General features: G+C 35.1%; 1 long non-coding RNA gene across 2 annotated transcripts in view; it reads right to left on the bottom strand.

Annotated features, from left to right (window-relative positions):
- The window catches only part of LOC131894344 (uncharacterized), a 62,657-nt gene extending 36,737 nt beyond the window's left edge, over nucleotides 1-25,920 (bottom strand). For both annotated transcript variants that reach the window (XR_009374891.1, XR_009374892.1), the window contains exons 1-3: nucleotides 25,851-25,920; nucleotides 11,762-11,892; nucleotides 8,382-8,684 (exon numbers count right to left, since the gene is read on the bottom strand). This is a non-coding gene — a long non-coding RNA (uncharacterized LOC131894344). The remainder of the gene's footprint in view (nucleotides 1-8,381; nucleotides 8,685-11,761; nucleotides 11,893-25,850) is intronic.
- Between the last annotated feature and the right edge of the window lie 1,033 nt (nucleotides 25,921-26,953).

Here is a 26,953-nt window from a genome sequence, read left to right as displayed (position 1 = left end):
GGTTCCTACTAGTAGGTCTAACTTGCCATAGGCCTTAGGTTCTTCTTGTAAAATTTTCATCCTTGATTGATTGAATATTAACTTATCCTCAGTGATATCAGACATATTAATAAAAACATCATAAAAGTAATTTAGGGAGTGGAAGCTTTACAAGTATAATTAAATATTAGCAAAAAGAGTAATATCTTCACTCTGCCTTTGTAAGTGATTTTCAGATGTTTAATTTATTCATAGGTTCTCTTGTCGCAGAGTTCATTGAGGTAAGCACTAATTTATAAAGGTGCAATTTACTTAGCGTCGACAAAGATACAAATAATAATCCTGTCAGTGATTTAGAGAGGAAAATAGATACCCTGAGACAAGGCAATTGTGCAATTTTCCTGCTTGCAAAGAAAAATACTGCCATAATGCATGAGAAGCAGAAAGTTTAATTTCTAATTTATTTTCTAAATCTTGACTCTTTTTACTTAGTTACATTAGCTTAGTGGTTGATTCTCTTGTGATTTTGCATCCCATGAGTTTAATTCAAGGATGCTTTGAAATCAGCTGGATAGCCACATACAGACAGTGATTTCTTACGTTGATCACAGTAGAGAAATGATTCTCATTAGCTAAGGAACAGATACTCCAAAAGTAGAAGCAAGGTTGTAAGAGTTTTCTGAATATAAAGGAGTTTCAGCAAAGTGCTGCAACACATATAAAATGAAAAATAAAATTCTTCCAAATAGTTCATAAATATTTAAGGTAAAAAGTATGTCTATATTGTAACTACTAGGTGTTTCTTGTTTTTTCTTATTTTTAATGAGATATGAAGGCTACCAATACCTGTACACTTTTGTCATTTTGGAGAAAGTTTCTGATCCTATATAAAAACAGGGGTACACTAAAAAAACAAATGTTGCACTAGGAACTGTGGCCACTGCTTGCTTCTATATGACTCTGAAGTTAGCAAAGGATTCTACCTATGTGAGTGGTTAATAAATATATTTTATGACTAGTAAGAATGAAACACAACTCAAATCCTGGACCTCTACATTTTACTTGGAGCAGACACACTTTCTTTTGTTCACATTTTATCTGCCCATGGTTGCTGTATAACACTGAATGAGGAGTGATTGAGATAGATGTAATATCATCTGTGGATTCTAGGACAGTCATTGTATAAACCTTTATACACAAACACACACACACACACACACACACACACACACACACACACACACACACATATATATATATATATATATATATATATATAGAGAGAGAGAGAGAGAGAGAGAGAGAGAGAGACAGAGAGAGAGAGAGAGAGAAACAGAGAGAGACAGAGACAGAGAGAGAAGGAGAGAGAGAGAGAGAGAGAGAGAGAGAGAGAGAGAGAGAGAGAGAGAGAGAGAGAGAGAGAAGTGTTTGCATTATGGTAAAGAAACTATTAAAAAGATAATCAGAGTGGTGCATTAGAATTCAAAGTAAACTGGGTTTCATGTCACTCCCTGTGTTAAGTTTTAGTCAACGCTCAGGTAAGAAAATCAGTATCAACATAAATAAGAGAAGAGTGTAGCACGGATCTTAAAAGTTCTTATTAATAAAAACAAACATGGAGCCAGGTACTGGGGTGAATACTGGCAGATCAGAGAAGCAGAACAAGCCACAGCCACCTCACATTGCCAATTCCTCAGCTGATCCTGTTTTCTCAGACTGGAAGCTTCTGAGTCCTCATCCAGAATGAATCTCAGCTGAACTGCTGCTAAAAGCCTAAAAGCTTAACCAGCTCTAGTTCCTGGTCCTCACCCCTTATATACCTTTCTGCCTTCTTCCATCACTTCCTAGGGCTCACTTCCAAGGATAAAGGCACGAGTCACCATGCCTGGCTATTTCCAGTGTGGCTTTGAACTCACAGAGATCCGGATGAATCTCTGCCTTCAGAATGCTAGGATTAAAGGTGTGTGTGCCACCATTTTCTGGCCTCTGTATCTAGTGGCTGTTCTGTTCTCTGACCCAATAAAAGTTTATTAGGGTAGGGTGCACAATATTTTGGGGAACACCACAGAAGAGACTATTTTCTTTGATGCCTTTTTTATTTGCAATACTTGCCATGAAAAGTGTTCATATCACCCCATTTCTTGTCCCCATTCTAACCCTCTCCAAGTCCCCCCAAAATGCCTCTCTCCAAATTATGTGACCATATTTTTGTTATAATCCAGTGACTGTAATAATGCTTTCCATAAATGTCTGGATGTAGTGTGGGGTCATCCATTAGAACACAGGCAACACACCAATGGCCATAACCTCAAGGAATTATTCTCCCTGTCTAATTAGCAACCAACTGCTACACCAACTCAGGGGTGATAGGTCTCAACCCATTCAATCTGGATTTTCACTGGCTGGATTTGGGGCATAGTTTGTTCAGGTACCTGCAGCTGCTGTGAATTTATGAGATGAAGGGCCAAGTCACACCCAGAAGACAGGTTTTCACAGCTCTCCTTTCTATCTTCTGCTTCTTTTACATTCTTTCCTCTTTAGCATATTCTATTACCTTATCTAAGCAAGCTGCTAAAGATGTCCTATTTAGGGTTGAACACTTGCAGTGATTTTGTTTTTCTAAATTAGGAGTAGATATGTGTCTCTACCCATATTCACCACCAAAAGCAGTTAAAAGAATCAAAATGAAGAAATAAAATCCAAGGAGGTAAGCAGGCCAAGACTATGAGCATAAATATATTTAGGAGGCAATACGACAACTTAGCTTTTTAGTAAAATAAAAATAGTTAAATCCTACTCTAGGGCTTATGACCTCTTCTTTCATGGGATTTTAATCAGGTTTATGATCCCAGACATGGATTGCTTCCTGTGAAGCACGCCTCCAAAGGAAACTACTTTATCATAGAAGTGTGCCACTACTGCACTGATATTTTGTCTGGCACATCAATATTATAGTATATAGGACACAGTACTGGGTAACGACTAATGTTTTTCCTCCACAAGTAGCCTGACTAGCGCTTTCTGGCACTTTGAATATTAGACAGCATGGAGGAAAATAGTATATCTAGTTTTTCTTTGACACTGAGACTGTTATTAGAAACAGTTTCATAGGAATGGGCAACCTATGGATTTAGCAAAGAATGTGTGGTAGCTTAATACACAGAGAATTAAATTACTAAAAAAAAAAAAAAGCCAGAAGATGGATCACACTAGAAATAGTAAGAATAAACGCCCAGTTTAGTTTGTGATCACCACTTTCCTATGGTGATTTCCAAAGAAGTTGAGTTTCGGAAACCACAGAAATAGAGTTGTAATTCACAACTTATAGAAGTAGGAATTGTAACTACTATAAGCAGATGAGAAGGATAGAGCCTGTTAACCTTTCTGAAACAGAACTTAACTGTCAGATAGGAAGAGTCACTTTGCTCCATACTGAACCACAATGCAATTTTCATCATGTGAAAATGTATAGTTTGCACATTGGCTATAAAGGTGATAGAATACATCAAACAGTCCTGTAAACAGCACCCTATCTCTATAGAATACATTTTCTCAAGTAAAAGAACATATACACTGGTACATAAAAATGGAATTTTTTTAAAAAAAATGGAATTCTTAATGCATCATTTTATAGTCAGAACAATAAAATAATCTCTAAGATTCTCAGGCTAAATTTCTGTAGTGGAGACTCGTTTTTGGGAGATGTGAAGTAAGATTTCCTATGTTTTGGTTTATTCTTATATTTGGTTATTCCTATATTGGTTTATTGGTTATTGTGTCTTTTAAAAGTGCTTTGACTGAAGCCTGGATTTGCCTATATCTGGATTGCTGCATCACTCAGCTACAACTCTAGGATTTTTTCTATGCTAATTATGAAGAGAAATTTAACTGTTTTAAAGTGAAATTTTAAACTCTGATGCATTCCAGTGGTTATCTTTCAATGCATTTTAATTTTTGACCACCACCCTATCCCTTTCAAGAAATAGGAAGCATGGGTGTGGGAGGGACTATCTTCACAATTACTTTGAGTTTAAAATCCTCCCTGCAAAATGACATTTACCTTTTCACTCCCTTTTCTCCTTTGCTTTTCACATCTAGAGGCTACTTCGCAGATCCATTTGTATGGTTATTAAGTATTCAGGATAGTTTTCAGTTTGTAGGAATACACATCCCACTTGTTTTACATTTATGCTCCTCTGAGCACACAATGTGTATTACTGAAGCAAAGAATCAGCTTCCTCTACTGCTTCAGGAGAAAATTCCTCAGAGAGAACCCTCAAAGCTCTTGGGATCATAGTGACTTTTTTCAAAGCCAGGCCTGCAGGGGAAGCTGCTATCTTGATACTGCTCGGGGCCATCATTCCTCAGAGAGTTGTTCAACACCCACACAAATAATAACAAGCAAACCAAAAATTGCTTTTCAAAATTAAATTTAAAAAGTCACAGTTTACCTATGACCCCAATAACTCAGTAGAATCATATCATCGTTAGGTAAGATGTCAAATTGATATTGATTTAGCTGTGTATTTCCAGCATTTTTCTATTATCCTATCTGCCTGTTTTGTGTGTCTTTATTAGCAACTCACACAGGTATAAAGGTGTCAAGAGACAGTGATATTTCTACCCCAGGTGTCCGCAAAGAGATCTAGAGCAATGTGAATACATTAGGGGGGTGAGGACAGATACTCACGGAAACCTGTGACTCTTCTATCTTTACTTTTTCAGTTAAAAATAAAAAGCTGTTTACTCATCTTACTCTAACATTGTTGTGCTGGTTTGAGAAATCTGCATGTAAAGCAATTTAATTGACTTTTTGAAATTATGCTAATGGAGCAAGGAGACTGCTTCCTTTAGAATTTGTTTTATTTCAGGGCCAGGGCTTGCAAGAATTTGATGGTGAATTAGTGGGAGAAAAACGGAATGCTCTTTGCAAGTCATTTCTGCACATTGCTTCTCTCAGCATGCACCTGCTGAAGAATCATTTACAGAAGCACTGTGAAAGCAGGAGTTACAGCCACACTACTGTAATATACAGCACTGATTTTTTTCCAAGACACACTTACATTTTCATCCTTGGCAATTTAGATCTATGTTGCTATGGACTATGATAGTTGCATCTTTTAAATAATAGACTACACTAATGTAGGAGGACCACATTGTAAACTTCTGCAGTATAGCCTGCACATCAAGTGTGGAGAAATATATTTTAGAGGGATGTAGAATAGTTTACTAAAATAAGTATGCCACAATGTTATCTAATTTTTTTTTCTTACCTGTCTGACATTATCCCTGGGCTTCTTAGTTTGGAATTCTCTCACAGAAATCTATGCTAAAAAATTCATGTTAGGCATCCTTTTATAAGATTAAATGTCAAAGGAGAAGGAACATGTATGACATATGATGACTGATTTACAGTACATTTCATTTGTGTGTGTGTGTATGTGTGTGTGTGTATGTGTGTGTGTGTGACTGCTCTGTTCTGGAAGAACTCACTCTTCTAAGTCTCTCATCTAAGAAGCATTAAAGTTTGTAATAACTATGAGTTTAATTTTGTATGGTTTAATAAACATGTATATGTTCATCAAAATGTGTTGTCTGAACGTTTTGTTGTATAAATATTTGTTTTGTATTTCTTGTGTGATCATTTATATTGATTCGTCAGCAATGGTTTCTTAAGCTGCCTATGATACTATGTAATTCGTAACTGTCATTTTTCCTATCCATACATTATTTTAACCTATTGTGGCTACTACAAAATTGAGCTAATATATAAGAATGCGATTCCTAAATGTAATTATGCACGATTTTTTCTCATTCCTTCAGTGTTGGTAATTTTTTTTGTCTTTAAGAAATTGTACTTATCTCAGAAAGTCGTTGCCTGTCTACTACAGTCCTAAATTCAACAACTACCATCAGTACTTCTCTTTCTACTTAATAGAAAGTTTGCGGATAATTTGTATTCATTCTTTTCCTTTTTTGTTTTGAAGTGTATGGGTGTTTGCATGTATGGCTACATACCCTACACAGGCCTGGGGCCTGCAGAGGTCAGAAGAGGGCATCCGATTATCATGGACCTGGTATTACAGATGACTATGAGCCTCCATGTGGGAGCTGGGAACACAGCTTGGGTGTTCTGTGGAAAAGCAGCCAGTGTTCCTATAGAGCTGAGCCATCTCTCCATCATCTGTGGTCACGATTCCCCAAAGGTCTGGTTTTATCTCATGTTTTATTAATTTGGATATTTTCTCTTTTTCTTTTAGTTTGTATCAGAATTAATTTATCAATTATATATATATATATATATATATATATATATATATATATATATATATATATACTATCAACTATGTGGTTTTTTAGTTATTTGTATATTTATTAACTGGTTTTTAAGGTGAGGGGGGCAGCAAATATATTCCAAAACTGTCCTGTACATCTTCATGTACATCTTGCTGGAGGAGGCTCTCTCTTATGTGTGTCCTGGGGATCAAAGGCATATAATTAGACTGGGCCTCAGATAGTGTTACTGCCAAGCCATCTGATTTGGTCCAGGATCAACTTTGTTGTGCCTCTCCTTGTATTCTCTGCTTAGTCTTTAAGTATATCTAACTTGATCCTTATTTTGCATTTCTAGTTTTCCATTAAGTGAATGATTAGTATATTTCTGTTAATCAATCTTATAGTTAATGTAGATATGCACAACCATGAACTTCTCTCTTAGACAATTAATTTACTTTTGTGTGGAGAACATAAACAAAGTCTGTTGACTTCTAAGACTTAGCTAGTCAGTGGTCAGTCTGTTCATTGTAAGCTTCATGTAAAGTAGTATTTTACTTTACTTGTATGTGCTCTAGGTTTTCAAAACCAAGTGTATACAATAAAACCAAGCATAATCTTAAATGTCAAGAAATGCTATTTTTAATTTTGAAACAAATTGTGGTAATATATAATTGATGGCAGTGAGAAGATTGCTCAGTGGTTAAAGGCACTCGGAGCCCAAACTCATGACCTAAATGTAATCCCTGGGATACACAGGATGAAAGAAGAGAATGTAGTTCAACTATTGTACTCTAACTGTAAACCCCATATATTGTGCCATGGGATATATATATACACACATCCCTCTACATATAATAAGCAAATGAATAAACTATACACATAAACACATATACAAACAACAAACACATACATATATAATCAATAGACCTGATTTTTCATGTGAATTTTAATTTTTCCTTTTATTTCTAGAAGATAATACCTTTGAAGTATTTTTGCTGTTGTATTTTTGTGAGATCAAATATTGAGAGTTATAAAATAGTTATTTCATATCAGCTACGCTAATATTCTGACCAATATTTCTTTCACTCAAAATTATAAGTATAAAACAGGTTTCTGAAAATAAATATTGAAAAGTTTTGATCAGTGTTAACAGTGTAATTTCAGTACTTAAGATATAAGAGAGCCAGGCACTGGTGACGCACACCTTTCATATCACTCAATGCTAGAGGGAAGAACCAGGAGGATCACTGTGAGTTCAAGGAAAACCTAGTCTACAGAGTATGTTGTAAGACAACCAGGGATGCACAGAGAAAGCCTGTCTTGAAAAACCATATATATATATATATGGTTTAGCTTGAGTTTATCAAGTACATAGGATCTAGATTTTTAGACTGTGACACCATTAAGATTTTGATTGTGTGATTCTTTGCTATGGGTTGGACTGTTCTGAGCATTATTAAATCCTTGAAACATACCTACCAGATATTCGAAACCCAGTGCAACTTACTTCAGTTATGGAAAAGTATTTCCCTCTGTCTCCAAGTGGCATGGAAATTTGTCTTCAATGGAAAACTATTGATCAATATATAAATAAACCTATTTCCTCTATGGTTCTCATTTTTAGATTGTATGCATCGGGGGTATTTTCTTTTTAGGTTATTCTCCTTTATTTTTTTCTGTCTTGTTTTTTAGTTGTATTGCAAAAAAAAAATGTAAACATTTTTTCCTACCATACAAGGCTTTTATATATAAGCTGAAACCATGTTGAAGAAATATCAATACCTTGATTCTAGAACACTACATATTTACAAAACCCCTTGTACTTAATAAGTGACATTACAATCTAACTTTGAAGAAGTGTGTTAAAGTAACTCACATGTAGCCTGTTTTAGTATTCTTATAAAGGTCTAATAATTCCTCAATGAGATTGAACTTTGGTAATTAGCATTTGCAAATGGTCAATCATAACATCACTATGCAGTAATAAAATACAGGGAACTTTATAAATAGATATGTGTGTAGGATGCATGAATAAGTGGAAAGTCAACCAAGTACCAGATTGAAACATATTCATGGTCATATATCAATGTTTAGAAATAAACAACTAAGTCTCTGTGATAACAAACCTCATATTCCAGTGAGAAATAAATGAATCTGTCGCATGCTCGATGATGAAATAGGCTTTGCAGAAAAATCAAATTGTGTAAGGAAGACAATTAGGCTCAGAATTGTTTGCTTTGTTGTCGTCTATTGTATTCACCATATCTTGACGAATTGCTCAATGGCTTTTGAGTATGGGATTGAAGGTGATGAATTTCACCATCCTGACACATGGAAAAAAGCTGTTGCCTTGTTATGCATAGAATTTTTAATAAATGTTTGCGTTGATTCTGATGAGTACTCACCACTGAAGGCAAATCCCATTCCACCTAGGAGACAGAAGACAATGTATGGTGACCTTTTTGTTTCCAATGGAACTAGATTTTTACATATTTCTTTAATTTTGCTTACTAAGTGGGCGATGTGTTCACTGGTGTGTGGACAGCATTTATGCCAACTGATGCATGGAGAGGCCAAAGGACAATATTTAGGAGTGCATATTTTCTGTCAGTAGGTGATATCTGTTGATTGAACTAAGGATGTCAGACTTGCAGCAAATGTGTTGAGCCATATTGCAAACCCTAAAATTAGCTTTAATTACAAATGAAAGTTATTACTCTAAAATACAAATATATTGTAATAAAATGAATTTACCCCATTGCAACTTAGACAAACTAGAAGATAATGTGTGAATGTGTACGTCAGTTAAAGCACACAATTAAACAGTTATAAAATTTTAAAATTTTTAAATTTTGTTAACTTTGAATAAAAATAATTATTTAAGATAGAGACCAAAAATAAAAACCAGATAAGATAAAACTCTAGGTAGTTTATCTGCATGAAACTTTTTTGTGAACTGAGAAACATCAAACGAGAATAGTTGATTGCTGGGATGGCTTTAAAAGCAAATGTTACAAAGGAAATGTAGAAGTGAAACAAACTTGGTTGTTTAGTTACACAGTTGCCTTTTTGATCTATCTTGTTTTCTTGTGGCTGAAGGTTAATTGACAGGTTTGATGGACAAAGGTTACGTTCTGCCTTTCTTTCACACATTTACTGGAAATGACCAACCAACATTGTGTTTCCCACCTATTTAAAGTTTAAACGGGATTAAGGTTGTTTCTATGGCTAGCTTGTTTCTTTTTAACCAAGAACTTTTCTGGTCTGGTTTCCACTTTTAATTTTAGCTTAACAATTATTAAAACTTAACTCATGTGCTAAGTGTGCATATGTAAAATTTGGACTTTCTTATCTAGGCAGTGTAGACAACATGATGGAAGTTTGGTCATAGATTCATGATCGGTCATTATAGAAAACATATGGCATTTTATTTTGGTAGCTGTACTTTCCGCTTTGTCTCGCTCAGCAATATACTCTGCATTTAATAGAAGTTGATTATTCCTGGCTCCAGCTGTAGGACTACAGAATGAATCCAAGTAATGAAAAGTGATCAAACCTTGAGTGGGCATATCATCTAAATTAACCTCATCCAGGTAAAGCTTTTCTGTTGGATGTTGTTGAAAGAAATACCTGCCAGCGAAATACAGATGCATGTATCTTGTGGCTACAAGGGGAGAGAGTCAAAGAATTCAAGAAATGTTAAATAGATTAATCTGTTTTCTGTTTCTATAAGTAAATACCTGATATTGGATAATTTGTAAGGGCAATGAATTTATTATTGATCATTCAGGAGGCAGAGAAATTTGAAAGTAGGACTGTATTCCTTGGTGAAGTAATCATTGTTGAATAAAAACATGATATAAAGCATCACAAGATATGATTGCTTTGCATTACTACAAAAAAAATTCAAGAGTGAGCAATATTGAGAACTAAGAGCTTATTTTGTAATTTTATAATTCATACCTAATATTAATTCATAAATATTATAGTGGTTAAAATATGTTTGGGACATTTAAGAAATTTCTGAAAATTCTAAACAATAAATCTGTTATCCAAATGCTCAGATTCAAACTCCAATGACTAGCTAGCATTTCATTTGGACTCTTTGATTGATGATGATGTATTCCTTCAGTTACATTGAAATTTAGAAAAGTTTCCACCCTTTAATCACTGAGAATAAAGATGCATGGTGTCAAGTACTTTGTTGCTCATAAACTACTGAATCTTCATTAAGTAGCAGAATTTGAAAAGAACTAACTCGAAAGCATTGATGCTATGAAAAGGCAGGCTTCTGAACCAGAGGTCTATGCCCTTTGAGCTCTACTGCCAATACTGAATTGAACAAATTGTGACCTGATTCTAACAAACCACAAGGAACCTCACTCAGCCTCATCAACTCGATTGTATAATACATAATATAATATATAAAAATGCCTGATAGAATAGATATTTAATATAATGTAGCTTTTTGTTCAAAATGCTTGTGCTATTAGCAGAAAGATCAGAAATAATCCTTTTGTTTAATGTCAATAAATGAATGTAATACAAATTATTCTATCTGCTTGTAATGCTAAAACACAGCACCCAAATTTGACTACAATTCACTGGAGGAAAACATCCAATTTCCCCCTGCAACTGCATAGTCCTAAATGCTATACTTTTAGAAAGAAGTCATGGGTTTCTTGAGTCATCATATACATTACTCTTGAAATCCCATGATTAAATATTTACCATCAACTATTATTGATAACCCGTCAACAGATGAAAGAAATTAATGAGGAAATTTGTTAACTAAGAATATTCCTCTTGATATTTAAATCTTGTTTACTGTGCCCCCATCTCCAGGTACTAGGAAGTTTCATTGCTAAGACAGTCAGTTATTTTGGTGTATTCTAGAATCTTCATTTTAATTGTATTGCTAAAATATGCTTAATGTTATTTCTAGAATATAAGAAAAAACATACATGGTCAATTTAAAAGTTAAAAATGGCTTTATCTTACTTAGATGATATTCTAAAGTGGAAATGGAATTTTAATCATTCTTAATATTTGAGGTAAAATAATTACAAAACTAACTTTAGATCTAAATGTAATTATATGCCGTATATATTTTTTTTCACAATTCAAACATCCATCTATTTATACAAACCATTTATACAATCCTGTCAAATTACAACTGGGACTATAAATTGTTCAGTACATATTCTATCTGTAGGATAATTTAAGCCCTGAGATTAGCATTTCAATTACAATGCAAATGGATATATATATATATATATATATATATATATATAATGTAATTTTATTTAAATGCACTCCCCTTTGCCTAGTACATTGTCATGGTGCCACTCTGTTCAAGTTCCATTTGTGAACTAACATTTACAGTTATCGTGAATGGGACCTGACTTGGCACATAGAAGCTGGCTTCTATTAGTATTCCACTCTCACTATTAACCTCTGAATGATGTCATCATTTCTATTTCCATCATTTACATTTTTTCATTACCTGTAAGCAATTCCAAATATTTCTTTTTCAGAATTAAGAAGCTTCTTGGTTCTTTCATAGTTATACATGTCAAATTTTCCGCACTTCTGGTTTTTATATTTTCTGACACTGGAAGGCAATGAATACACATTCTGAAAAAAAAAACATATTTTATGCCATATTTGAGTTTTTCAATCATCTAGTTCAATTCACCCTTTCTTAGTCTGAGGAACATTATATCCCATCTAAAATATCACGACTTCAGGTTATAGGCAGAAAAAATTTTAATAGCTACATTTTTTCTGTAGGTGTTGCATTAAAATGATGTATATGTTCTTTTATTTCCATGAGGCTCTTTCTTTCTGTTTTTATAGAACTTGTGATTTTTAACACCTAACTTGGAAAACAAGACGGTCAGACATGCATAGTAGTAATGATGTCTTTAAACTATTATCCAGTGTGCCACAGATAATTAGGAGCCAAACCATTGTAAACTCAGACATAACTCCTAATACATACCCTTTTCCTTTCTATAGAATAGAACATTGAAGCTTCTATATCTGAATTATTTTAAATAGTGAAATATAGTTGTGCATTTTTTGTTACCTAAGAAATTATAAGAGCAAGTTGTGAGTGACACATTGTTCTGACAGTATTCTGATGTACGCTGAGAATTTTCCACATAGGGAGTTCTGTGTGAGGGAGTTATTGGCAATCTACAAGATGCCTGCCACCAAAATTTTTGTATTTATTACAATTTTATCATACTGCTGCAAAGCATGTAAAATGTCTGCTGTTTTCAACTTCCCTGAAGATTGTTTCAATGCCAATAACAAATTCCAGAGAATAGCTTATTGTTAAATGTTGTCTAATCTAGCATAAATCCTCCTTTTGATTTTACTCTTATGATCAAGTCATTAATATCTTTCTGTATCCTTCTATTGATCAAATGAAAATAACAGCATTCTCACCTCTCTAATGTAGGCAATTTAATGAATTATTAATATTTATTGAGTATCTTAAACTACTGCTTTAAAATGTGTACACTAATAGATAATGGAAAGTGAGAAAAATCCTTCAAGGATGACCTCACCTGTGTTACAATGTTGACCCCTGAACAAACTCAAATAATGGCTGGTGGCTTTTCCCACGAAACCATAGTTAATATATGTTCCCCCGGCCCACTGCTCCTAACAATCTCCTTTGCCTTTCACGGAAACACATTAATATGCTGCAGAGGCGCTTCACCATTATCTTTCTCTACTCCTTGTAGATAGAGGAGAGGAATACATTTCAGAGCTTCTAGCACTATATCCATTTCCTTTCCTCTTAAATTGTCTCTTGCAGTTAAATAGACAGATGTAAGCTAGCTAAGCACTCAATTTGTATGTACTTAATGAAAACTAAAATTCAACTTAATGTTTGATTATCTAGGCTTCGTAGGGAGAAAGTCAGAGATATGGTAGCTACTGTTAGAAATTACTGATAATCATACATTACATTAAAAACATTTAGATTAAGGCCATTCTTTCTGTTGTTGTTTTGTTATAGGATAAGGATGTGGGTATGCCTAAAGCAATCTTTCTATAAATAGACTTATATTATTAATTGCTATGCCCCCAATTGAGCATATAAAGGCCAATGGAAAATGGTTCTTCAGAAACTGGGTAGCCACAACATAAATATTCTATAATAATAAACTATAAAGGGCTACAAAGATAGCTATCAAAGCATGTAGGGGGTCAGAAAAAATCACAGAAATAAGGGCAAGTGAGATGAAAACCAAGGAACTTGGAGACATTTTCACATAACTGAGAGGAGGGAGACCTTTAGGCAAATAAATGGGGAAGAGAATATATGGTATAATTCAATTATTGTAACATTTGTATTTAAATTGCAGTAAGAGATATGGAAGAAAGAGAATCAACTAGTGAATATTGGAAAAATGTAAGCCTGGGTATGTGTGTGCGTGCGGAATGATGAAATAGTAATGTACAAATCCCAAACCTGCAGTTTGAGATTTCTATGGGCTCAGGAAGTGATGTTATGAGGAAGAACTGACAGATAGGACTGAAATCCTGAAAAAACTTGTTCATTAACTGGGGTAATTATTAAACAATTATTGAATAATTTAATCAAAGTATACAGAATCAAACACTAAAGAAAAAAAATAACAGATGCTCTATAACCAGGAAACAGGTAAATGTTGTCATAGATATATAAGCAGTATACAACTCATTTAGCTTAGAATAACATTTAAGATGAGTTATTCTTTTCAAAGTTTAAAAAATAATATTAACAAGATATGGAAATTCTGTAATGTGGGGAACTGTCTTGTACACTTCTGAAGGGAGTGATGTTTAGCATAATATCTTAAATGGTAGTTAGTATGTTCCAGATCCCTATCATTTAACCACCGTATTCAATCCCTAAGAAATATTCAGAGGTTAATTAAATGTATTGAAGCACATCTGTAACAACACCAATTAGAGATGCAAATGGTTTGAAGCAACATCTATGAACCTAATTTGCTATGTTATCTTATAATTATCATTTTATGGATGTTAAGTACAAACAGACATTAAAGAAAGTATTAAGAGTGTCCAGTCATATTAAAAAAATACATAGCTGAGGTCTCAATGAAAACATAGAATTTTAGATATTTCAGTATATTACAAAATCATTTGAAATAAAAATAATTTTGAAGTAATTAATAAAGATGATTAGATTAAAAGTAATACTACTACTCTTGTTATTGTAAATATCATGTAAAAAATGAAACAGAACAATGTATAGAAAGTTATCACCTTTTGTTTATATTAATAGTGTTTGAGTGTATAACCTACTGAGGGCAAACAGAAAGTGTGTAAAGATAAACAATAATATAATAGGAGTAATATCACATACATATATAAGAATACATACTTGTAAATTTTGAGAGATAAGTCTAATGACTGTTTCTTAGTATAAAATATATATTTGTGAATCATTTGCAAATCATTTTATGTATTTGTGTATATATATATATATATATATATATATATATATATATATATTATACTTTAACCAGAGCTCTGAATTTACTGGTGTAACTTTAAAATTGTCAAAAAAATAAAAATAAAAGTTCACAGACCAAGGCACAGAATGAGTTGAAGATGAAAAATCTAGAGTAGAGCAGATAAGCATACACTAGGAAAAATGTAATTGTAAAAGTCACTAGAAACATGAAGATGGCAGATATTGTATACATATTTATATATATCATCCTAAAATAGTTATTGTCTGCCTAAACACAAATTGTTTAAGTATATGTCTAATTTCACTTCAGTGGTAAAATCAGTGTAGACAGTTCCTTTTGAGAGTCTCCCTAATGATGCTAGATTGTATCAAATCAAAAAAGCTATTACATTTTACCCTTTCTTAACTAAACAAACAAACATCTATTTTATATCATCCTTCAACCCCTTGGCTCCAATATAATTCCATTTCCATAATATAAAACACAACCCTACTTTAAAAGTCCAAATTCTCTTAACTGTGGGCTCCCATAAAATTAAACAGTATGTGTTTTCAACATATTGTAGCACAAAGCAAATATTTCAGATAAAAGAATTGAAGCATCACAAGGAACCATCACGTCAATCGAGACAGAATCCTATGTAGGTCCTGTGTACATGATCACAATTGCTGAGAATTCAAGAAGGCAATGGTCGTTCCCAACTGGAACAGAGTACATAAAACTCTGCAAAACTCTGCTGTTAAATGCCTCCAACTCCTCTTTCTTTTTCTTTGCTCTTCTGAGATAGTCACTATGTCTTAGAGAAGACAGTATTAATTTTCTGTTCAGGGCTGAGCATTTAAAAGTTGCTTTTTTTTTTTTTTTTTTTTTTTGGTTTTTCGAGACAGGGTTTCTCTGCAGCTTTGGAGCCTATCCTGGACTAGCTCTGGAGAACAGGCTGGCCTTGAACTCACAGAGATCCACCTGTCTCTGCCTCCCAAGTGGAGTTGCTTAATTTTTATCACTTAGACTAGTAATGAGTAACCACGAATCATTATTGTAAAAATAAACTTCCAATAAGAAGGCCAATAGCAACGAAAACTTCATATACAAACAAGAATATTTAGAAAGGAATTGGCATGAGTATTATAACCACTGAGGGAAACAACAGCAGCAGATTACCCACTGTGGCCTTGGACTTCCATTGGATTTTGCCTAGGCTTACAATTCCAAACATGAATTCCCTGCAGTTCAAACAGAGTGGTGGTTGCAGCAATAACAGTTGTCCCCAACTGCATGAGCAAGCATAGATTCCCTGAATGTTGGTAATATAGTACATTGGGTGTGCAATCAGGTAGGACCATTGGTGAACATTCCCACTCCCTGGGTCCTGAATTGCTCATTCTATCACTATTAAAGGCAGTCAAAAAACCAGTAAGTTTCTAGTGGGGTGATACTTTGATTTTTCCATGTCCTGGTATAAAAGCTTGCAGTGTCTTTAATGATAGTCTTGTACCATCTAGTTCAGGTGGGAAATATAAAACAGTAAATGAAGCCTGTATTGTTTTAGGGCTGATATGGATATTACCTTATCTTGGTGGTAGAATTTTTTGATTTTGAGGAGAGATTTCCCCACCCATAAAAGTACCTTCATCCAAACTACTTTTTCTTTAAAAAATATTTCTTTTTGTTCTCCCTTTGTATTTTTTTTTCTTACATTTTCTCCTTGTTCATATCTCTAGTCAGAAGATTCCCTGTGTCCCGGTCTGCCAGCGGTTGAGACAAATTTCTCCCACCCGTATCCCCCAAGTAAACACACAGAGGCTTATATTAATTATAACTGCATGGCCTTGGCTCAAACTTTTGGCTAGATAGCTCTTATATCTTCAGTTAGCCCGTAACTATTAATCTATGTATTGCCACATGTTCCGTGGCTTTACCTGTGTCCCATTACATGTTGCTCTTGGACGGCTGGCTGGTTGTCTCATCTCCCCCTCCCCCCACCTTCTTCCTCTCTTGAATTTCCTGCCTGCCTCTAAGCTGCTTTGCCATAGGCCAAACAACTTTATTTATCAACCAATCAGAGCAATACATATTCACAGCATACAGAAAGATATTCCCCCATCACATATATTCTAAAACCTTCAAATTTCTTAATGGCTTATATTTCTTGAATCACTAGACGTTTTGTAAATTATATGAGTTATTTTAGTGAAGTGATTTCATTAACTAAAAGACTCAAAATAGATAAATGAAAATAAGTTACTTGTTCTTATCTTAAAACATACTGTGTGGTAATACATTGATTCAAAATTTACTTAATTTTCTTTCTTTTGGTTTTTCAAGACAGGGTTTCTTTGTGTTAAAACTCTGGCTATCCTAGAACTTGCTTTGTAGACCAGGCTGGCCTCAAACTCACCGAGATCCAACTGCCTTTGCCTCCTGAGTGCTGGGATTAAAGGCATGGGCCAGCACTGCCTGGCTAACTTAATTAATATTTATTAAAATATTTCTTTTATTAATTTATATTATAATATAATTACTACATTCCTCTTTCCATTTCCTTTCCTCAAACCCTCCCATATAACCTTCCTAGCATTCTTTCAGATTCATGGCCTCTTGTTTTAATAATTGTTGTTACATGCATCCATGCATATATGTATATATTCCTAAATGTATAAATTCAGTCTTCTCATTCTGCATAATGGTACTTGTGTTTCTGCTTTCCGGGGTGACCATTTGGTATTAGATAACAACGTGGTATTCTCTTCCCTGGAGCCTTATTTCTCTCACTTTGCCCATTCCACAGTTGCCTGTAGGTCTTTGTGTGGTGCTGAGGCATCAGGGCTTTCCCATGTCCACTTTAGCATATGTGTTGTTTTTGCCCTTGCTCAACTCGTGTGTATGAAGTCAGGTTGGTGAGATTATAAGGCTGTAGCTTCTGACATTACTAGGAGACACGATGTCACAGCAAATTCCTTGATTCTCTAGCTCCTATAATCTCTCCTCCCCCTCCTCTACAGTGTTCTTTGAGTCTTATGTGTGAGACTTTTATTGTACATATGCATCAGTTGAGCTATTGCTGAAAACACCATGCACTTGAGTTGCAGGGACCTGAAATTCTTGAATTGGAACTGACCTGAAAAAATCTCTTCCTTGAGGCGTGGCTTTCATGGTACTGTAAGGTACCATGTAAGCTTGGAAAGCAGAAAAACAACCAACAGTCTTACCTATCAATGATTCCTATGAGCCACAACATTGATGAGGAGGATCTGACAACTCAAAGACTGTAGTAGGGGCACGCATAACTTGCTAGTAACCAATAGATCTCACTCAGACCTTTAATCCTACTTTTAAGATTTTTATTTTCATTTTTTTTATTTGTTAACAAGTGTCATGTATGCTGTACCCAACCTGTAAGATCCTAATAATTTCAGGGTTATGCCCGACCTCTGTATGCCAGGGGACCTGCTTTCCCATACTCAATTCTTCATTGTCCTTTCACATTTTCCTGAGGCTTTTTTCAGTCTCTAATACATTCAAAGGTTAACATTACATCACCTGTGAAATTAGATATTTTTCTGAATGTCCACCATTTATCATAGATTTTCCTCTGCTTTCAGACCAGTTGCAATCATGCACGTTGATCCCAGCAGCCACCATGCCTCATAGCCTCACAAAGTAGCCTGTGAGAGGGTTTTTTTTCCAACCTTGCTTTAAAATCTTTCCCAATTCCAGTAATTAAAAGGCAGAGTGGTCCCTGATTACCACTGTTTTGTATAATTGATTTCCCTTATGATCACCTAGTCATAAGAAGTGATAAATCAGCATCTCAATCTCACCAAACTTCAAATGTACCTTTGAATTTAAGGGTTAGGGTAGAGAGAAACATTTTCACATTTTTTTTTTTTTTTTTTTACTTTTTAATGCATCTCTTAATATAGCAAGTTCTTTCTGGGCAAACAGTTCAGCCTCCGTTCTATGTCTACATCCCAGAGAGGGGGACATGTGACCAGTGGCACATCTTCTTTATGATCCTATCCTAAATGCCCTACTTTTAGGGATTGCAATATATTCTCCACTCTCTTGCCTATCCATTTTGAACTCTGCTAAAAGGTGGGTCATATTCTTCCAGAAGATGAGGCACTTCATATCACATAGAGGAAACTGATGGCCACTGTGTAACTTCAGTCTCACATACACATGGATATCCCATCTTTAGATTGAATACATGTGGTTGTGTACCTTTTCACCTATCACAGGAACAATGTAACTGGTACTGATCTTGATGTCGTGTCGTTCAATGTCATATCAGGAAGAATGGTCTCATCAGTATTTTCTCTGCAGTTACCCTGCCCTTACACTAAATCTCAACACTCAATGAATATACAATAGGGATGGTCCTCCCAAACTTATTTTGGTTCTGTAATATCCCTGTTCAGGTATCTAGAGTACATTTAACTTTCAATACAGACATAAGAACACATTTCTCTACCCCAGATAAGGCTTCAGTGACAGACCACAGAAACCATCCCACCTAAACCTAAATTGATGAACCAATAAATTTAATTGTAGCTACTTATAGTGCCATATACTAGAGACTACCTATGGCAGGACTATCAACTTAGAGCAGCTCCATCACTGAAGAAACCTTTCCCACAGCACCTGCTAACTATGTTTACATCCTTGGGGGTGGCCGAGGCTCTAAACTTATTTTCATAATGGACTTCAACCTGTTCACTCTTGTGTGGTCTAGTGCAGGTCGTCAAAGCTTCTAAGAGTTCTAGCAGGCAAAAGACATGTCCTGCCTAGAGGACTGAATTCTTCAACGCTAGTATTCCTCTCCCTGGTTATCTGCCTCTTGCTTGTGGTAAATGCAAAACTCTTTTCATACAATATATTCTAATTACAGTTTCCCTTCCCCTAACTCCTCTGAGATGCCCCCACATCCCCTTCTGTCTAAATCAACACCCTTTATGTCTCTTCTTTGAAAACAAACAGCAATCTAAAGAATAATAATAAAATAAAATAAGAAGATACAATAAAAACAGAAACAAAACAATATGTAAAAGGAGGAGGAAAAAGAGATCAAAGAAGAAGCACTATATACACATATAGACACAGAGGCACACACATCCATACAAATAGGAATCCCTTCAAAACACAAAACCAGAAGCCACACTATATAAGCAAAGGGCCTGCAAGGTTAAAAAGAAAATGCCATTACAAAACATTAAGAGACGATGAATTCCCAAGATGCTGTCCAGCTTGTTTTGTGTTGACTATCTTCTGCTGGGAATCGGGCCTGGCCTTAAGAGTGGTTGGTATGCCCAGTGAGATTCCTGTGGAGAAATTAATTTTTCATTTGTCAGTAGCTGTCAATTGGAGGGAGCTTCTGACGTAGGGATATTGGCTTCTGGCCACTTCTCAGAGCTAGGACCCTATCTGGTGCTGACCCATGCAGGCCCTGTGATGCTGCCTCAGTTTCTCTGAGTTCATGTATGTGCCAGCCCCACTGTTTTAAGGCTTTGTTTCCTTAGTGCCCTTCATCCACTCTGGCTCTTACAGTCTTTTTGTCTACACTTGTTCAGGGTTCAGCCTTGAGTGGAGGTATGTGATGGACATGTCCCATTTAGAACAAGATGTTCTAAGGTCTCTCAGTCTCTGCATATCAGCTGTGGGTCACTGCATTTGTTCTCATATACTAAAAGCCAAAGCTTCTCTGATGATGACGGAGAAAGGTGGAGTGTCATTAGGAGTCATTTTATGGCCACATCTCCCACTGGTCTTAGGTTTTTGGCCACCTGGGCAATAGCTGAGATGGGCTTCATCTCATAGGGAGGGCTTTAAATCCAATCAGATAGTGGTTCCCTACTTCCACACGTGTTTTGTTACTACTGCACCAGCCTATCTTGTAGTCAGGTCATCATTGGGGATTAGAGGCTTTGAGGCAGGTAGTACGCAGAATACCTACCAATACCAGCGAACACTAGTCTTCCATGGCGAAGGCTATAGGAAGGCACCATCTTAACATCTCCATGTTCAATGAGTTGTGTAGGAATTGTCATCAGCAATAGTGCCTTGCTGTCAGTTTATGGAGAGCTACCAAAAGATTTGGAGATTTGGCTATAGCCTGGGTGGTTTGGGGTCTTCTGAAGGGCCTCCTTGGCCGATAACTCAGTTACATGTGACCCTTTCCCACCATGGCAAGCTTCATTTGCTAATAAGAGATTGGGACTCAATCTCCCCAGTATTTGGAAATTCCATTTAGATCGTCTTCATACATGTATATATTTCAAAAAGCTTCAACTGTCCTAGTTTTCTATAGGGCCCCTCAAATGACCCTTCGTTTTAGCTTCTCTCCCCCATATTCTCAGTCTTACCCCTCTCTTCCCTTAATTCCCCCTTTGATCCTATTATTCCTGCTCCCCCACCTTGACATTCTATTTCTCCTTCCTAGGGAGAGCTCTCCTTCCCCAGCAGCTTACTTTATACTTAATTCCTTATAAGGATTATAGCCATATTATGGAAGACTTAGCATCTAACACTCACATAAAACCAAATACAGATGATATTTATCTTACTTGGTCTGAGTTATCTCACTCAGGATGATTTTTTTCTTGGCTACATCCATTTATCTACAAGTTTATTTGTTCCATTTTAATGGATGAGTAATATTCCATTGTATTAAGGTACATTTTCTTTTCTTCTTCCTTCCTTCTTTCATTCATTCCTTTCTTCCCTTCCTCCTTTAATTTTTTTTTGAGACAGGGTTTCCCTGTGTAGCCCTGGATATCATGAAACTCACTCTGTTTACCAGGATGGCCTTTACATCCTGGGTGCTGGTTTTAAACACATGTGCCACCACACCTAGCCATTTTCTTTGACTACTGATTCACTGGGAAATTTCTGGCTATTATGAATAGAGCAGCAAGAAACATGGTTGAACAAGTGTTTCTGAAGCAAGATAAAGCATCTTTTGGATTTGTACCCAAGACTGAAAGGGCTGGATCTTGAGGTAAATCTAGTCATAGCTTCTTGAGGAATCATCACACTGATTTCCAAGTGCAAATTCATTCTCAAAACAGCAGTGGATGGTCCCCTTACTTTGCATCATCAACAGCATGAGAAATCACTCATTTAATTGATATTGGCCATTCTGACTTATATAAAACTAAAAGCTTGAAGTAGTTTTGAATTGCACTTACTAGATGGCTAAGAGTGTTGAACATTTCTTTAAGTTTTCTCAACCATTTGTGGATCCTCTTTTGAGGTTTCTTTGTTTAAATCTGTGCCTCATGTTCCTTAGGTTGTATTATTTGTTTTCTTGACAAACAGTTCTTCAAGTTCTTTGTACACTTTAAATAGTAGCACTCTATCACATGTGCAGGTGGCAAAAATCTTTGCCTATTCTGTAGCCTTCCACTGTGTCTGAAAGACAGTGTCATTACCTGCACAGAAGGTTTTTTTAGTTTCATGACATCTCACTTATTATTTATTGATCTTAGTGACTGTGCTAACATTGTTCTATTCAGAAAGACTTTCCCTGTTTCAATGAGTTCAAGGCTATTCCCCATTTTCTTTTCTAACACATTCAGTGTATCTGGTCTTCTGCTGAGGTCTTTGATCCATTTGAAGTTGAGTTTTGTGCAGGGTAATAAGTGTGGATCTATTTGCATTCTTCTTCATTCAGCCTTCAAGCTTGACCAGTACCATTTATTGAAGATGCTGTCTTTTTCCATGATATAATCCTGGATTATTTCATCATCAATTTTATCAATTGAAAATAGAGTTATATCCCCAGCAAGGCACTGGAACATTTTTCATCAGTGTCTTTCATCAAGATTGAAAATGGTTCTATGTTCTCCTATTTCTCTTGATAGTTTTTTCTTAGGTTTCCCCACAAGTTTCAACATAGACATTTGCATCTTTCTTCCTGGAATCTTAGCATAGATCTTTACCAAATTTCAGCTTTGCTGGCTGCTTGCATTATTTATATTCAACCTTTTTATTCATGTTCCATTATGTATAATCTTTCATTGTATATATGACTTTGTACCATTTACCCTTCATCAAGCTAAATTATGCTGTTTCTGGTGTTTTCTCTCTATCAAAAACTGGTTTGGGGGTTGTTTATTTGTTTGGTTCTCTACTTTGGTGCCAGCAATTAAAACCATTAACCTGAGGTTTCATACATCACCAACCAGTTTACCTTTTTGTTTTGTACATGTTCACAAATACTTCTGAAATTCTAAGATACTTCAAATACATTATTTCATGATCTGAGTAGTTCTAGTCCCCAAAATGGTTTATCCTCCATTGTAGTAAACTGAATCACACATTCTAACAGTAATACAAATCAGCAACCAACATAATATTTTGATTCTACTTATATCCAGTCAAATTCAAGTATATAATTTCTACCTCCACATCACTTCACAGCAAGCTACTTCCCTGTGTCTTTTCTATCATCTCAGGCTATGCCCATGTCATCATTTTATGTGTGCTCTACACCATGCTCTCCTAGCTAATCTTCATATTTCAATAATTATTTTTCTTCCCTGACTTAATTTGAGTTTTATTTTCTGGTGAAAAAAATTGTTTTTATTTGTTGTATTTTTTGTTTGTTTACTTTTAGAGAGAAACCATCAAGTCACAAGTTGCATACATAGGAGTATGAAGAGTATCTTGGAGGGGATGGGTCAGGGGAAAACATGATCAAAATATAGTTCATTACAGTTTTTATATAAAAAGGATAAAAGAGAAGTCAATCTATTATACTTCAAGTGCCTATCATCCACAATAAACTATCTTTTAAACACTTAATATTTTAGAATTACCTTTATAAACAAGTAAGTCAGATCATACTTTCCCTCTGCCTACATCACTCTGCTAGCTCTCTGCTGAGTCTAACATGACACACTGCCAATTTTCCTGTCCCCTAGCTAGACTAGCCTTGTTTTGTACCCATCTTTTCTTCTCCCTATGATTCAGCTACATGGACCTATGAGTACTTCCTAGGATATACAAATAAGGGCCATTTCTATCTAGGCTTTTAAATTTTCTATTGTATGTCTATAATGACTGGGTGTGACTTACTTCCTTTCAATATTTTTGACATATTTCATGAATATCATATATTTGGAAATATTATATGCAGACTATATCACATTTTTTGGTTTTACATATTTATTTTTGTTATTATTATTATTTTATCTTTATTTATGCAAATATATTAATGTGTGTAAGAATGTGGTATATGTGTGTAGATACTTGTAGAGGCAAGAAGTGTGTGCCACATACCCAGGAGCTGGAGTTGCAGGTGGTTGTGAGTTATTTGGCATGAGTGATGGGCCTGGGACTCAGGTACTCTGGAAAAGCCAGAACTGCTCTTAAATCTTTTTATTTGTTACTTAATGAAGAGATAATTACCTTATTTCCCAACCTCCATCCAATTCCCACAACCTCTCCCATTCTTCCCCTCACTCCCTCTCAAATTCATGGTCCCTTTTTCTCTAATTATTGTTGTTAATGAATATTGTATGCATATACATGCAGATAAATGTATATTTTATATAATATATACAATATATCTCATACATAATAAAATATCATGTTTATTATATATATAAATATATATAAACAACCTGATGCATTTGTGTGGTGTTGTTTACGTATAGATGGTTTTAAGGTTGACTACTTGGGATTGGATAACCTTTTAGTGTCTCATCCTCAGGAAAGACTAATTTTTCCTCTCTCTGTAGCCTTTAATTACCTGTAGCTTTTCATCTATAGTTGGGGCCCCAGGAAACTTCCTCCACACATGTTGACATGTTGAAGGCTTTCATTGTTTAGTCCTTGCTTAAGCAATCATATTATTGAGGTTCCGTTGGTGTATTTTCCCTGCCTAGAAACCACAGTATCATGTATTTCCTAGTCCTCTGTCTCTGGTTCTTACAACAATTCTGGTTTATATTTCACTTTTTTTTTTCATTTTTATTTATTTATTTATTTTTTCTATTATCAGTTTGATACAGTATAAATTCTTATCCTAATTGTGAAATGTTTCATTGAGGCTTGCCCAGTAATTGAATAAAACCAAAACTTATTATAAGCCACAGTCATTCTAGGGTCCCCCTGCTGTATAGCCTTCCTGGTTCTGTTGGTTGTAATCTGATTGATTTTTGCTTTATATTTCTCCATGTTTCCTGCATCTGTGGTAAAGGGGTCATGCTATAAATGTATCAAGTGTGGATGGACAACCTATGGTCAGATATTATCTTCATTTTCTGGATTTCTCTAATGGTCTCCATCTGCTGCTAAAGTTCTTTGATGAGCATTGGGAATTACATTTATCTGTAGGTACATATTCACCTATTTAGAAGGCATTTAATGATCACCATTCTTTAGAAAATTAATGTTAGTGCATTCTCCTCTATGATTCATGACTTCACTAGTGATGGATTATTGACAAGATTTATTGTACCAAATATGATGTCCCTTTAATACAAATAACATATGATGTTTCCTACCAAGATATGTGTCATTACTGAACCTTTAGGGATATTTTGCTTTGATGGTCATTGTTGTGGTTCATAGTCCTCACAAGCCAGGGAGAACTAGTAATTTCTTTACTCCCTTAGCAGCTTGCACAGCACCTTCCAGTACCATGAAAACTAGTCCTCTGGGAAGAAGCTCTAGGGTCAAATCTAGCTAGAATTCTCTGAGTCCTGTGTCCAAAAGTATGATGTCTTCAGCAATAGAGATTTACCTTCAGCTTCTGGAAAACAACAGCAGCCTATTGTGTTTTGGAATTCTCTCAGACTCTTCTGACCCCAACTCAAAACGGAGTTTCTCATGTCTGGTACTGTTTTGTTGTTATTGTTGTTATATAATCTATGGCTCCCAAAGAAGGCAGTATCATCCCAAGTGATATAACTTCATTTAAAATATGTATGTATGTACACCTACTTGTAAGTGTTATATGTATTTTTAGATAATAGTAAAATAATGATTCCCTATGGCTATTTCAAACATCCTTAGTATTGTTTATCCACCTTTCCTCCCTGTTCTTCTATATTGTCCCCCCCTCCTCAATAGGTAAAGGCTTACCTTCATGATTTCCCCACTCCCAACTCCTATATCCTTCCATTCCTCTCTCTAGAGTTCTGCCTCATTTCCATGGTCCCCTTTGATTTTTCTAGTTTCTATGGTTTCTCCAAGTCATATACTTATATGTGAAGATTTGAGTCTAGAATCCACAAATGAGAAAGAAAAAAGGATATTTGTCTTTTTGTTTCTGCCTTTGCTCGCTCAGTATATTATTTTTCTAGTCCACATATTTCCCTGAAAAGTCATCTTTATTTTTTTAAAAATGAATACTGTCCCATAGTGAATATGTACAACATTCTCCTTATCAATACATAAAGTGAAGGGCATTTATCTTGTTTCCATTTTCTAGCAATTATGAGTGGAGTGGCAAGGAATATGACTGAGCAAGTGGCTGTGGAATTGGATTTCGTGTCCTTTAGGCATATGCCAAGGAATGGGATATCTGACTCATATGGTAGATGTTTTTAGTCTGTTGATAATTCAAAATATGGATTTCTTTAGTAACTATACCAGTGTGCAATCCCACCAATGGTGAATAAGGATTCCCCATTCTCTAATTGATCGTGTGATATGTCCAGACCCACATTTTTCATTTGTTTGACTTATTCTTCATGTAATTTATAAAATATTTGCTTGTTTTAATTTTTTCTACTTTTCTGACCTCTTGCATGTTTTTCCTTTTCTGTTCTTGTTGGGAGTTTTTATTACATGAGTACTATATCTGTATAACTACCATCCGTACACTGGCACAGATAATCCCATAACCCCTCACCACATCCCAAATTCATGACCTCTTCATTTTGAATTATCATTATTACATCTTGTTGTTGGCTTTTATATATTATAGCAAGGCTAGCATCCTCTGTAAAGTTATATATGGAATATTTGCAACCATTATAAGACTATTCAGATGGGAAGTTTGTTCTTTTACTAATAATTACAACATAAAATAGTTCCAGTAAAATGAGGAATAGGATATAATAAGACGTTGAGCTTGTAGAAAATATGTTTCATGATGAAATTATCATTTACAATCCCAAGTACAGGGTTGATTTTAGTGGGATTCCTAACATGAAGAAGGCTTGGTTACTAGCTCCATGATT

This window comes from Peromyscus eremicus, chromosome 17 (assembly GCF_949786415.1).
Source record: "Peromyscus eremicus chromosome 17, PerEre_H2_v1, whole genome shotgun sequence".
Lineage (NCBI taxonomy): Eukaryota > Metazoa > Chordata > Mammalia > Rodentia > Cricetidae > Peromyscus > Peromyscus eremicus.
This window is presented reverse-complemented; position numbering and strand designations above follow the sequence as displayed.